The sequence below is a fragment of the Podarcis erhardii genome (assembly GCF_964252035.2).
Source record: "Podarcis erhardii genome assembly, chromosome: 7".
In the NCBI taxonomy this organism is placed as follows: Eukaryota; Metazoa; Chordata; class Lepidosauria; order Squamata; family Lacertidae; genus Podarcis; species Podarcis erhardii.
The window spans coordinates 58,934,827-58,949,456 of record NC_138511.1 but is presented as its reverse complement, the minus strand read 5'-3'; the positions used below and the strand labels follow the sequence as shown (position 1 = coordinate 58,949,456).

General features: G+C 44.4%; 2 long non-coding RNA genes across 3 annotated transcripts in view; one reads left to right on the top strand and one right to left on the bottom strand.

Annotated features, from left to right (window-relative positions):
• Positions 1–10,389, bottom strand: part of LOC309347736 — a 63,117-nt gene extending 52,728 nt beyond the window's left edge. For both annotated transcript variants that reach the window (XR_014159022.1, XR_014159023.1), the window contains exon 1: positions 10,260–10,389. This is a non-coding gene — a long non-coding RNA (uncharacterized lncRNA). The remainder of the gene's footprint in view (positions 1–10,259) is intronic.
• A 1,237-nt stretch (positions 10,390–11,626) lies between these two features.
• On the top strand, positions 11,627–14,340 carry LOC309346633. Its single transcript, XR_014158712.1, has 3 exons — positions 11,627–11,958; positions 12,079–12,218; positions 12,803–14,340. It is a non-coding gene; the product is annotated as an uncharacterized lncRNA (long non-coding RNA).
• The last annotated feature ends 290 nt before the right edge of the window (positions 14,341–14,630 follow it).

The following is a 14,630-nucleotide window of genomic DNA, read 5'->3' as shown; positions in this document are numbered from 1 at the left end:
CTGTAGGTGAGTTTTGGAGTGAGTTCCCTTCTTTGGGCTGATATGGACTTAATGTGAGGTTTAGACCACTTTCTAGTCCATTGGGTGGGGTTAATTTCATAGTCTATGTCATGCTCCCATTGTTCTTTGATTGTGTCAAGGGGGTTTGTGGGATTTTGGAGCAGTATTTTGTATATAGTGGATACCATCTGTTTGCCATGTCCCTCTGCTGTCAGGAGAAGGTTTTCGAAGGTGTTCAAGGGCCTAGCGGCTGCTGATTTTACTGCTGGATTGTTTAAGAAGGTATGTGGTTGATTGTGTGTTAGCGAAGGTATTTGGGTGTTCCCTAGTTTGACATGTATTCCTTGTGTTGGAATGGGTTTGTTGTTGTTGTAGAAGTCTTTTAGAGAGTGTAGGCCTTTGGCTTGCCAGGTTTTTATCTGGAGGTTTTGTGCTACGTGTTGGAATAGTGGGTGACAGGCTGGGGGCTTAGTGGGGATGGGGATAGTTTGCCTACTTTCCCCTTTCATGCTTTAAGCATGGACTGTGTGAACTTGTTCAGTGTTGTGGGAATTTTCTTTTGTTTGTTTTGGTGAAATGGGTATGCTGTTGTGGGGATGTTTTCAATGGTGTCTCTCCAAAGTAGACCCAGGGTTTCATCTCTTCTTCTAGAATATACAAGACTATGTGGCATACCTGGTTGGTGATGTGATATGATTCTAAGTTGGGGATTCCCCATTCTCCTTCTGAGGAGGGGAGGTGCAGATATTTGGGGCTTATTTTTGGCTTTTTGTGTGAGAAAATAAACGAGTGTAGTTTTTTCTGCCACTTCTGGCATTGGGTCAGGGGAATCCATATTGGAAGGGTTTGGAATAAATAGGTTAGTTCTGGTAAGGTCCTAATGTCAGCCTACCATTTACAGAGGGTTGTTGCATTTGCATTTCTCCAGTCGTCTGCTACAGATATATGTGCCTCGACCAAATCCACCCTCCCACAATCCTCACAGCTGTAAGTTCCATCCGGAGCACTTCCAGAGCTTTGGTATCCCTGGAGACATCTGACAGCAGGACCAGAAGATGAGGAAGCTTATCTACTTCAGACTCCATCATTTTCACTTGCCTGTGTTGTCCTTTCTGCAGCCCTGTGTCCCAGGATGGCTTATCAGCCTGAAGTGGAAGAGGCACAATAAGAAGGTAGCAGCAGAAGTTGTCCAAGAAGTGTGGCTAAGCAGCTCTAATGGCGTGGAAAGAGGGTCGGGAAAGTGGTTCAAAGAAAGCCCCTTGCTACCAGTTAGCCCAGGAGTGCTGGGAACCCTAAGCAAAATAATGAAGAGTAGGCTTTGTATCTGTATCTGAGATGCCATTCAGCCTCTATGAAAGCAGCGGCAAAGGTTAGTGTAAAACCCAATACCTTTCCCAACTGCTGATGTGTTCAGAAGGAGAATTTCTGTGATGCGATGCTAAGCCAGAAAGCAAAAGTCGCATCTTGTTAGCCTTGTAATTTTGCATGCAATATTTACTTAACAATCAAAAGTGTTATTGTCACATTTTGAAAAACACATCATTAACTCCCTTATTTGTGCCATTACCACAGCCCATCATGCATACAAGCCCACCAGAACTCAGCTTGCAGACCAAACTGGTTTCCCGGAGCAAGACTCAATGCTCTCAGCCCTGATTATAAACCAGAGCTGGCAAAACAGAGAGTGATTTAATGAAGTTTTGATACAGCTCATCAAATACTGAAATGGGAAGTTGCAATATTAATTTAGAAACTCATTATCATTTCAATTCCACTCATTCTAAACTGCATTAATAACGGGGCAGATCGTGGCATTTCTGAAGGATGATGTATCATTCAAAGGGCAAAAATATCATTCAAAATTACATTTCATTTGACACCCAAACATCAAGCATATTCTTCTTATAACCATGTAATCATTATTATTTTTGCCATGTGTTTCTTCCCACCTAAGTGTGGGGAAAATCATGGAGACGTCTTTCAGGAGGCTGTGACGATCTTTCGAATGAGACCACAAAGGAAAAGCTTCTGTGATTGGAGAGAAAGAAGTGGAGAGGAAGTGACCAGCTGTGGCTTGCCATGGTTCTTCAGCCTTTCAGGAAGCAGGAAGAGCTTTTTTAAAATAGAATAATAGAATTGTAGAGTTGAAAAGGACCCCAAAAGTGACCTAGTTCAAGCTCTCTGTTCTCGTTCTGCTTCCTGGAGATACACTGGACTAGACCCAGAACCTTCCCTGTGCAAAGCATTTGCTCTGCCACTTGGTGGGAGACTTCTAAACTAGAATCATGGTTAGCTTGGTAGGCAGGTTCAGAATTATTGGAGCAGGAGGCATTGTGCAAAAGAGGCCAGAGAAACCAACCAACTGATGAAAATGAACAAGAAACAAATTGTTATTACAGAGACCACAATGGTTAAAAACAGCAATGGAATGAACTCTGCTACTTTGATCAGTAATGAGGCACAGGAATTAAAATTATGAATTGCAATCTGGATGTAGTGGGCACCCTCTCCAGTGTTGAACAACTGTAAGCCTTGCTGCCATCATCAGGTAAGTTATGAAGTCCTTCAAAAAATCATGGAATTGTAGCATTGGGTAGGATCCCCAAAAGGTAATTTAGTTTAACCCCCTGAAATGCAGGAATCACAGCTAAAGAATCCCTGACAGGTGGCTATCCAACCTCTGCTTAAAATTCTCCAGTGAAGAGATCTCCTGGTCCATCACCTTCTAAGGTAGTCAGTTCTACAGCTGAGCAGCTCTTACCACCAGTAAGTTTTTCCAAATGTTTAGTCAGAATTTCTTTTCTTGTCAGTTGAATCCATTGGTTCAGGTCATATCTTCTGGAGCAGCAGAGAAATATGCTTGCTCCTTCTTTCATGTGACAGTCCTTTAGGTATCTGAAGATTGGTGAGGTCCTGGCAGGGTCCGCCCACCCATGAGGCAAGGTTAGGTGACTGCCTCAGGTGGCAGAATCCACAGGGGCAGCAGATCCCAGTGTAGATCTTTATCCTGCCTCCTTGTTTCTGATGGAGATCTTCACTTACCCCTTCTTCCATGGTGAGGAGGGAGACATGTGGTTTGCCTCAGGAGCCAAAATATCTTGGACATTTATAGAGTAGATGGAAAAAGACCAATCTCATGGTTTATATCAATTGTCTGAGCCATGGTCAGTTCAAACATTAACCCTAAAGGGGTGTACTCATGGGCAGGACCGCCACATATGAACAAAAGACCCCAAGTTGCCACAATTTCTCCAGCATTGTGACAAGACACTTTTGATAACTTTACCTAAGCAGAGAGGGATATAAATACCATCTATGTCTTAATATGAGTGCATTTCATCTTTCACCAAGGATGATCAGAAAGGATGCTTATCCCAAATCTGACTCCAACAAATATAACCATTGAGCTCACCCAGGTCTCTCTCCTAAAGGTGCTTTAATGTTATCAAGGTCTCTGAGGATTTGCTTACTTATGTATTCTGCTGGATGTAACTCTTCATTCAGGGAGACCCTTCTAATGTTGCTTGAAGGCAACACCCAGGAAGCAGAAAGGCTTCAAAATACAGTCACAAGCTGTATTAAACCCTGGGCTGATGTTGTGCATCCCAACATTTTTCCTACGTCTTACACTTTGTATTTTTATTCAGATGCCAAGGGGCATTTCGCAGTCAACATTCTGACCATGTTTTAAGTGTATTTGTCAATCAAGTAATTCCCAGGCAAGTCTACTCAGAGTCCAAAGCAGGTGGTGTTTGCTTCTAGCATCATCAAGAACACACACACACAAAAACAGTTAACACCCTGGGAAGCTTTTGCACATGCTCCATTCGTCATCTTTGACTTGTTGCATTTTAATCTAATTATTCTCTCATGGCTTTTTAATAAACCTACCGCTGGCACCTGGCTTGATGCTGACAGGTTCCCTGGGACTGCAGCTGTTTGGCTCTGAAGCCGTTTCTGTCAAGCAATGGGGCAGGCAACAGAGCATCCACCCAAAGGCTCTGCCTCGCTCTGTCTTTCTGTCACTCCTCAAGAAGGTTCCCAGAACCCATTTCCTTCTTCCTTCAGAAAGGGGGACCGAGTGATTGATGGCCATTCACGGCCTCCAAGGAAAGAGAATTGGTTCCAGCAATGCGTTGATGTGGACTTTGTAATGCCAGATTCAACTTTCTCTCTCTTTAGAGAGACTCCACTTACTTTACTCCATGGAAATAAAAAAACGCAGCCACACAACCTATGTGTTTATGTGAGTTTTGTTTTTTTCCAGGGTATGAAGGAGTGTCTCCACCCCCATCGTTCTGCCCAGACACTGAGGTCCAGTGCTGAGGGCCTTCTGGTGGTTCCCTCGCTGTGAGAAGTCAAGTTACAGGGAACCAGGCAGAGGGCCTTCTTGGTAGTGGCACCTGCCCTGTGGAATACCCTCCCACCAGATCTCAAAGAGAAAAACAACTACCAGACTTTTAGAAGACATCTGAAGGCAGCCCTGTTTAGGGAAGCTTTTAATGTTTAACAGACTATTGTATTTTAATATTTTGTTGGAAGCCGCCCAGAGTGGCTGGGGAAACCCAGCCAGATGGGTGGGGTATAAATAAATTATTATTATTATTATTATTATTATTATTATTATTATTATTATTATTATTGATGCTAGGGCTGTGTCCCAGATTTGGCCCATTCCCAGACCGAATTGGGCCAATTCAGGACCTGGGCTGAATTAGATTAGCCCTGGAGTAGCCCTGGATTGCCCTGGGTCAGTTCAGCCCACCTGGAGCAACCCAGAGCTGTCAATCTCACTGGGACTTCCTTTCAAGTAAGTGGCTGGTGGGATGGCATGGGAATGGTGTTGATGCTTAGCTGACTTCCCAGTACCATGAATTTCTGCCCATTACTGAGAGGGGGAGGCAGTAGGCAGTGGAAATCTCTGATGCTCCTATCACTGTGCCCATGCCATACGGATGTCCCCACCGTGCAGTGCTGGGAGGCCAGGTGAGCAACACCACACTCCCTGCACTGCCCCACCAGCCACTACTGCTCCCCACACCCCAACCACATGAGCTAATGCAATTCTAGGTTACATCCTCAGAAGTATAGTGTCCAGATCAAGGGAAGTAATAGTGTCACTCTATTCTGCCTTGGTCAGACTCCACCTGGAATCCCATGTCCAGTTCTGGGCACCACAGTTTAATAAGAATATTGACAGGCTGGAATGTGTGGAGTAAAGATTGACTAAGATGATCAAGGGTCTGGAAAACAAGCCTTATGAGGAGCAGTTGAGGGAGCTGGGTATGGTTAGTAATCTTCAAGTATCTGAAGGGCTGTCCCATCGAAGATGAAGCTTGTTCTCTGCTGCATTACAGGGAACTGGAATAAATGACCCTTTGGGTCCCTTCCAACTCTACAATCCTATGATTCTGTAATGAAGAGGGAAATGGAATTGAAAGGTAAAGTTACAGCGGGAGATGGATGAATGTGCCAGTCTGAGTTTCTCTCAGTTTCTCATTTGTACCATCTTAAATCCAGTTCTTCACATTTCCACCTCAATTATCTTTTTTTTTTTTTTAAAAAAAAAAACCCTCATGAAAATTCATTAGCATTTTGATGCAAATTTCCCCTGATATACATGCTATTGTATGCAGTTTTGACTAATATACACATTTTTGTATGCACTTTCCCCAAACAGAATGTGTTTTTGTATGTTATTTTGACCAATGGATACATTCCAATGCACGCTTTCCCCAAATATATGCAATTTTAAAAATACATTGGTTGAAGTACTGAATTGCAAAATTCAGAGAGTTGCACATTTCTTAGAAGAATCATATTTTGGTTTCTGTATTGGGTGGAAAAGTGTGACTTGGGTCATTTCTCATTAAAAGGCAAACAAAACTGAATTCCTCCTCCACCCCTCACTGCAGCACTAAGACCTGTCAAAGTACCAGGTTTGTGTCTTGTGGTGGAGGGAACAGGGTCTTTAGGTATTTTTTGAGATGCCAAGGGGGAAACAAGGATGCAAAACCAGCAGGACTGAGTTCCTGCCAAAGCAAAGGCTGGGTGACAGCTGCCTTCTTGGACAGAAAGATCCCAACGGCAGTCCTCCAATCCAAGCGGGTCTAATTATGGGGCACCAGCTCATGCAATCCTCTTTGAAGGAGATCTTCCTAGAAATCCCCTCCTGTTTGCAAGGTGAGCACAGCAATTTGCAGGCTGAGCAGCGCCAGCAGGTTTGAGAAAAGGTCGAGGGCCTGGGAATCCACACCCCTTGCCTTCTGGGATTCATGACATGAAACAGTGGAAGACGCTGCTGACGCAGGAACTGCCCTTTCGCAAAGGTCATGCCTCCTCCTGATTTTACTACAGAGCCCCCAGAGAAAATGGAGAGAAGGCAGGCTAGTGTGGAAGTCAGAGAGCTCATGCTCTGCTCTTAGCCAAATGGCATCAGAGAGAGACATAGGCAAAAGAGGAATCTGCATGCTTCAGGAGGTGATTTCTTCCCCTTCCCCCCCCCTCTCTCCTTCTGAGAAAGGGCTGTGAACAGCTTTGCTTAGAAACAGGTGTGGAATAGTGGCAAGCAGTGCTTTCCCCCCTAGAGAAATAGGTGCCGGTACTCACCATGAAGTTGTTACAATAATTGCCACACTTTTTAACCACAAAAAATGCCTGTACTGCATACCCCTGAGTACCCCCTGGGGGAAAAAGCACTGTTAAGAGTGTCACACTGGGATCTGAGAGACCAGGGTTTAAATCCCCACTGAAACTCACTCGGGTGACCCTGCACCAGTCACAGTCTCTACTACTAACTTACCTCACAGTGCCAGATTTATGTATAAGCTAAACAAGCTATAGCTTAGGGCCCCACTCTCTTGGAGCCCCCCCCCCCAAATTTAATGGAAAGAACCCTGGATGTACATTTCCAAAATATAAGATAAAAAACAAATAAAATAAAACCTACATACAGCAACACTGTTTTGTGTTGTGTAGGCTCCTATGATGTAAATAATGGGCCCTGTCTGCTAGGCTTTTGTTATGTGCAGATGGCTTTAGATACCTATTAGGTCCATAAATTACCATATATTCAACACAAAAACCAGTGGCAATTTGTTGTTGACAAAGGACAGCTGGACATATAAAGGGCCCCATTACCTTCAGTAGCTTAGGGCCCCATCAGACCTAAATCTGGCCCTGCTCAAAGGTTATTGTGAGGATAAAATGCATACCACCCTGAGCTCCCTGGAGGTAGAGGGTGGGGTATAAATGCAATTTTTAAAACACTTTCCCTGAGCTCATTCTTATCAATTTGATTTGTACAAGACACTAGGAAACTATTTGCATCTAGCAAGGAAACAGAAAAGGTGTGAGAGCTGTCACTGCTCAGTGGCAGAGCCTAAGCTCAGCTTGCAGAAAGAGCCCAGGTTTGTTGCTTGACTTCTCCAGTTCAAAGCTCTCAAATGGCACGTGCTCCACCTTAGAAAGCCAACACCTATCCAAGCAGATAATGCAAGCCTAGATTGACAACTTCATGTGTTTCAATCGGCTAGAGATGGAGAAACTCACACCACTAGAGGGTAGCAGAGCACATGTGTGGGATTGCTAACTTCAGAAGACAAGGCCTCAGGGTCCACCATGTTTTCCTACAGCAATGGACATGCACCAGTCTCTGCTAGGGGGACAATATACTGTGCCAAAACTGTTTGCATGCAGATCTCATTTCATTATATTTCATTTCCAGTTCCATTAATCTCATTTTATTGTATTTTATTTTTATACCCAACTCCATTAAACAGCACAGCTGCTCAAGCAGCTAAGTGAATATAGCTAATGAACAGGCATGGCAAAAGCTAGATGGTTCAAGAACTAAATTGCTTTTGGAGTGAGCAAAGCAGAATGAGGAAAGGAACTTGTTTTGCAAATGATTTAAAAACTTGCATAAATCGTGGGAGTCTCTTTTTTTTTAAGTGTACAATACGTAGTGTTAAGTGGGTACACTTGTTGCAATTAAGTTAGCAAGGGAGGGTGGAAGTCCATGGTCAATAATGTACTTTAAGCACATTTTCTATATGGATATTGATACAGACCACTTGTGACAAGAAACTGATACACTATAGCACAAACAGGAGCAGAGCAGCTTAACAACACCAACACCGCTAAGGGGAATAGCAAGGAGGGGGCCAAGTAAGCAAAGGAGGGGGCTATGCTCATGAGGTGATTGGGAAATATGAGTATGGATGTATGAAAGCCTCAGGCAGAATCATACAGAAAATTCTGTGCACCTTCTCTTAAAAAATCATGCACACTCCAGTCTTGATTCTGCCTCGACTCAACATAAGAAGAGCCTGCTGGATCAGGCCAGTGACCCATCTAGTTCAACATTGTGTTCACACAGTGGCCAGCCTGATGCCTGTAGGAAACCTGCAAGCAGGATTTGAGAACAAGAGCCCTCTCCCCTCCTGTGATTTCCAGCAACTGGTATTCAAAAGCATTGCTGCATCCAACTGTGGAGGCAGAGTCAAGCCATCATGACTAAGAGCCATCAATAGCCCTCTCCTCTATGAATTTGTCTAATCCTCTTTTAAAGTCATCTAGGTTGGTGGCCAACCTGGAGAGATCGGCTAGAGAGAGGATCCTTGGTGTGGCCCAGTATGGCAGGTCTGAGGTCACTCTGTGCTGTCAGCCTTAAGCCTAGAATGAATCCACCAAAACAAACCAGCTCTCTTGAGTGGAAATGTGCATGACTTGACTCCCTGACCCCATTTTCTTCCATATGGTGCCCTGCAAGAGAGAAATGTCCCGTCCAGATCTTTTGGATCTTTTTTTTGCTGTCAATTTAATCCGACTGCCTTGCCTGGGACTGTCTATTTCAGCTCAGTGCAGCTCTGACGGAACAGCAAATTCATGAAGGAAAAAATAAACCCACACAAGTTACAATAATTTAAATAATTGGGTGTTTTTGTGTGTGTATGTGACAGCATCAGGAATACACAATGCTCATCCACTGTAAAATCCTGAGGGACTGCAGAAAACAGGAGCAGATGAATCCTTGTGAAAGAAAAATGCTATTTTCATGCAAATATCCCTCCGTAATAAAATACCCAGGGAATATAAAATGGCAAGGAAATGCATGAGATACATACTGCCTGGTTTTCAAAACACAAGTGTGCCTCTCCTTAAAAAAATAGCACTGATTGTATTAACAGTAATGAATGAAGGAGCATTTTAATAACAGAGCAACAAGGAGGGCAAGGAAGGCAGGGGTGTGTGGAGGACGATGATGACACACTGTCTGGTTTTTATTGTGAAAGGCAAAGAGAGGCCAGGTCTTTGGGAATAAGAGAAGCCAGGGAGATTTGTAGAACCAGAGGAAGCATTCTTTAAGAACATGCCACACCAGGCAGTCTCCTGCCCCCATTATATACTACACAGTTCCACAAAAGCATCGGGGAAGGGGGCAGCCAGAATTCAGCTGCAGAGGAGACTAGTTCATCTGTCTGTGCTTCTCATGAGTCCTCTCCAATTCCCAAACATCTGGGCCCACCACAGTCTTCCCATCAGATATTCTGCAGCAGACTTCCCAGTGCAATATCTTGCAAGCTATTAACAAGCTCTTAACCTGTTTGTGTGTGGGGGGAATCCAGTGCACTGCTTTTTGGAGCTTTCCAAATTAGGTTTATTAATGTCAGATTATAGGAACGGTTTGAAAACAAACGATGGGCTGGGAGATTTCTCAGCACTAAAACCAAGCAAAACAAAAGCACCCCAGGCCCTATTAATCTTGCCGCTAATAAAAATGAAATAGACCCATGGCCCTTTTCTGGAGATGAAGTTCACTGTGATTATTTCTCTGCACCAGCCGTGAAGTGCTCGACTCCAACCCTCCAGAATACATCGGCTGTTTGGAGAGAGATCATTAGCTCGGACAGCGGGGGAGGTGTCACAGTACAGTAATTTATCAGTTGCCTATGGAGAAGTGAACAGCTTTCTCTGGATCATCTGAAAACGCCAAGAACATTTTCTCTCTCGAGACCAGCAGCGAGGGGAGATCTTAAAGCTGGGATTTTTATCTGCTAAAATAGAGTTTCGTCTTCTACAACTGGGCGTATTATGCAGTGCATTTAAAACAGCAACAGCAACCATTTTTTAAAAACCTCCATGCTCTGAAACAGCAGTTGAAGCCGTGCATTTTAGAAATACCATTAGCCTGTTTTATACCTGATGCCAGAGAAGGGGAGGCACTTCAAACCTGGATAAGAAAATGTCAAATTTACCTGTTGCTTTTCAGAGATGCAAATATATTGGTGCATCATCCTTAAGCTGGATTGTGCAACCATTATAGTAACCACAGAATCCTTTGAAGCCCTAGCACTCAGCTGAGCAGAAGCAGGTGATGAAATCCATGCCGCCAAATCGAAGTCTCAAGCCATGTGATGACTTCTTGTAAAGGCCAGCGCTGGCACCTTTCCAGGGTGGTGGTGCAGCTCACCCACTTGAATGCTTTCCACGTATCCCATGACCCCCTTCTTCTAAGCTGGTGCCCCTTCTGCCCTCAGATCACTGAGTGCTTTTGAAGTGTTGTTTTCCCTCAGTCAGTTGGGAGAAGAATAAAAATAGCATTTCCTATAGAGTTATGTTTAATGGCAATTCCCTTCTCCATGGATAAGATTCTTCTATAAAGCTTAAAGGTAAAGGGACCCCTGACCGTTAGGTCCAGTCGCGGATGACTCTGGGGTTGCGGCGCTCATCTCGCTTTACTGGCCGAGGGAGCCGATGTACAGCTTCTGGGTCATGTGGCCAGCATGACTAAGCCGCTTCTGGTAAACCAGAGCAGTGCACGGAAACACCGTTTACCTTCCTGCTGGAGCGGGACCTATTTATCTACTTGCACTTTGACGTGCTTTCGAACTGCTAGGTCTATAAAGCTTACTTGGAGGCAAGTCTATGTCAGCAGAGGTGTCCTGAAGCTTTAATTAGATGCTCCCTTCTTGCAGTTTTTGCCCCTGCCATTGCTTCCTGTTCAGCATAGCCATTATGGATGCATAGACTCTTAATTGGCCCTTAATTAAACCATTCTTGTTCCTGGGGCACTGAGGCAGGGGACTACTGCTTTCCTCTCTTTGTTGTAATTATGAAATAGCATTATTTAATGACAAAGGGGGACATGCTATTGGTCTATGTGGTTCTTCTCCTGATTGGCTCAGGTGTGTTTGGCAGGGAGTCCTTCCTATCATAGTGTGGCGTTTTGCCCTCCATTCATACCATGGACCCTCAGCTGGTAAAAATATGAGCTGTTGTACCACACCAGAGCCCCTGTAATCCTGGGATGGGATGTCCCATGGCGTGTATGACTGATGCATGCAGTTCTCACTGAGAGTTCAGGGGCTATTCTGAAATATTTGCAGTGCAGATTTCTTGCCTTGCTGTGTTTGGCTTCTTGCTTCCTGATACTCAAACCTCGGCTTCTTGACTCCTTGCTTCTCGACTCTCGGACCCTTGACTTCGTGACTCCCTGCTTCCTGACCCTCGGACCCCTGGCTTCTGGACTCTCGTTCCTGCTCCCACCCTGCCATCTTGTCCCCGGTCCCAATGTCCTCAGCTGGGACTTCGATCGCCCGTAGACCGCACCGTGACATTCAGCTTCCTAGCACCATGCCCTGTGGAAGGCACCACTGTGACTGTTGGAGTGAGGAGGTTGCGGTGGAGTGATGTCCTGGCAAAGGCAAATGTAGGGGAGCACAACCGGTTCAGTCGCACCAGATACAAAGCTTCTGGGGTGTCACAGTAGGCACCTCAACTGACATCCGACAGAAGGTGAGAGGCCAGGTGGGGGCAGATTTGGGTGTTGCATGGGACCCCACTGAAATATGAGACTGGTCCTGGATCATCACAACAGAGGGGAGGATGCGAACCAAAGGATTCAAATGACAAGAAAGGAGATTCCAACCAAACAGTAGGAAGAACTTTCAGGAGGTAAGAGTCGTGGAATGGACTACTTCAGAACGTGGTGGACTCTTCTTCCTTCAAGGTTTCTCAGCTGAGGTTGGAGGTCCACCTGCCAGGGAGTCTTTAGCTTTGATTCCTGTGTTGCAGGGGGCCATACTTGATGACCTTTGGATTCCCTTCCAACTCTGCAGTTCTATGAGTCTAACATCACTGGCTGCCTCCATTTCCAGGTGACATGTCGGTATCATTGCCAGCTCTGTTCCCGACTGCTCGCTTTGGTGCACCAGGTAAGGGGAGGTCAGTTGCATCTAGTCAGTTGCACCAGGTAGGTGGGTGTCTGTCAATTACCCCCTCTCTCTGCGTATGTGTATATCTCCTTTTCTGGGCTGAGAAGGCATAGCATGCAACATACCTTCTGGTGATGTGGTGGCAGCATAACTTCAATGTAGTGTGAACCTAGGATCTCTCTATCTAGCTCCATACTATTGCATTTTATTGTGAAGTGTTGCTCAGTGGTAGAGCATTAACTTTGAAAGCAGAAGGGCCCAGGTTCAATTTCCAGCATTTCCTGGTAGGGTTGGGAAGGATTTATGCTTAAAATCCTGGAGAGCTGGTGCCGGTCAGTGCCAGCAATACTAGGCTCGATGGAATCAATGACTTGGGTTCCTGAGTTGTTGATGATGATTCCATTGTTATTTTCTTCTTAACCTTTGTAAGCCTTTTAAGACATTCTGTAAATATCCACCACTTTTATATTGATTCTATGCCTGCTTAACTATGATGGCTCCTGGGAGTTTTAATTTTGAGGAGGCTGCCAAATATTCTTCACTAAAGATCCCAACGCTTGCTTTCTTCCTTCACATAACTGCAGTTCTCAAAGTGAGAAGAATAAGAATGATTTTATTGAGCCTGTTTAAGAGGAGTCCAGTTCATCACCACTCCTGAATTCTACGAGACTTCTCCTTGCAACTAAAACTTGACAAATGTCATGTCCCCTTCTTCAGGAAATTTGAGGCTGGCAGCTTTCTCCCTTTTCAGAATGTTCCAAAACAGTTGCAAAACTGTCAGGTGGAAATTGCCACAACAGAAATCATATCGAGCAACATTTTGACAAAACCTCTTTTTTATTTTGCTCTAAATTTTCTCTGCTGATGGGATTTCAACCCAGCTCATGTGAATCAAGGTTTACTCGGAGCATCGTCCGGGAGCCTCAACACTCACTCTTGTTTTGTGTGTCGGCATAAAGATAGATATAATTTTGAAAATTGCAGCGGAAAAAGAAAGACATAGAAAATTACCTCTTTCAACAACGTTAAGCCATTCTGTTCCATTAATATATTTCTGAACCTGAATATTGCAAAGGGAAAAGTACATTATCTCAGAGGACGAAGCAACTTGGTAATGTATTCTGGCCATAATGCGGTCTCATTCAGGATGCAAAATGCAGGGTGTTGGAAAATGTAAAAAAACCACAGAGACTTGCTTAATGTGGGGTTTGAAAAACAACTAAATCAGATGGATGCATTATCCGTAAACTTCCCAACCTGCCACTGGCTTATGTTAATTTCTTTTTTCTTTCTTTTATTTTGAGGAAGGGTTCGCAATGTTTATTCTTCCTGTAATTGAAAGCCCTTTCGGTCACAAGTCATATCACAGCCATTAGTCACTGCATTTCCTCATTGGAGGAATATGTAAGCAATGAGAATGGCGGGTGGAGGGACCCCAGTGAGCAAGATCCTGCACCACATTGTCTTACCCAATATATGTTCCGATCAGCAGAACACACACTGCTACAGATGCCACATAACACCTGTTTTGCATTTGTAAGGACTAGATCTTTTAGTGTGCCAGCCTACACTTTGGAACTCCCTGCCTATCGATACCAGGCACCCTCACTGTACTCTTTTTCAGTGCCTGCTAAAAACATTTTTGTTTAAAGAAGCCTCCTCAAATGTTTAGAAAGCCGATGTGAGTTTTAATCTGTTTTTAAGTCTATTGCTATTTTAGCTTTTTGAAAGTATTGATAATTTTTCATATGGATAATAGTATCATGTAACCTTTTTGGTAAACTGCATCGAGTGTTGGCTTGTCTTTAGTTTCATTTCTACGATTAAATAGCGTATAAATTTTAAGGGGAAAACAAACAAACATCCTGCCCTTTGCCCTGAACCATCTCTGAGGAAGGGAGGAAAGCAAATGGCATTGGAAGGAGAGGCTGGGATCAATTCACTTGGACATTCTTCTGAGTCACAGCAGAATGGGGGGAGGGAGCAACAGTATCTAGAGTTCCCTCCCCCAAAAGGAGAGTTGCTTCCTTCTCCCCAACAAGCCCCTTCCTCCAATTTATCCCAAACACGGGAGAGGGTTGAGGGAAGCCAAAAGAGTTTCCCCAAGGTTGGGTATATTTCTCAAGGGGCTACACACCCCTGGGCAGCTCCAAATCATGTCAGTAGGGCTTTCAGTGGGGATGGATAAGAACCTAAGAAGAGCTTGCCAATGGGGCATCAAGTCCAGTATCCTGTTCTCACAGTGGTTCTGGGAAACCAGCAAGCAGGATCTGAGGGCAAAAGCCCTCTCCTCTCCTGTGGTTTCCAACAACTAGTATTCAGAAGCATTGCATTCTCCAACTTGTGGGATGTAAACACAGGAGCAGTCAATGACAACATTCCTAGAGTGTACATGTTAGAACATGGGGAGGG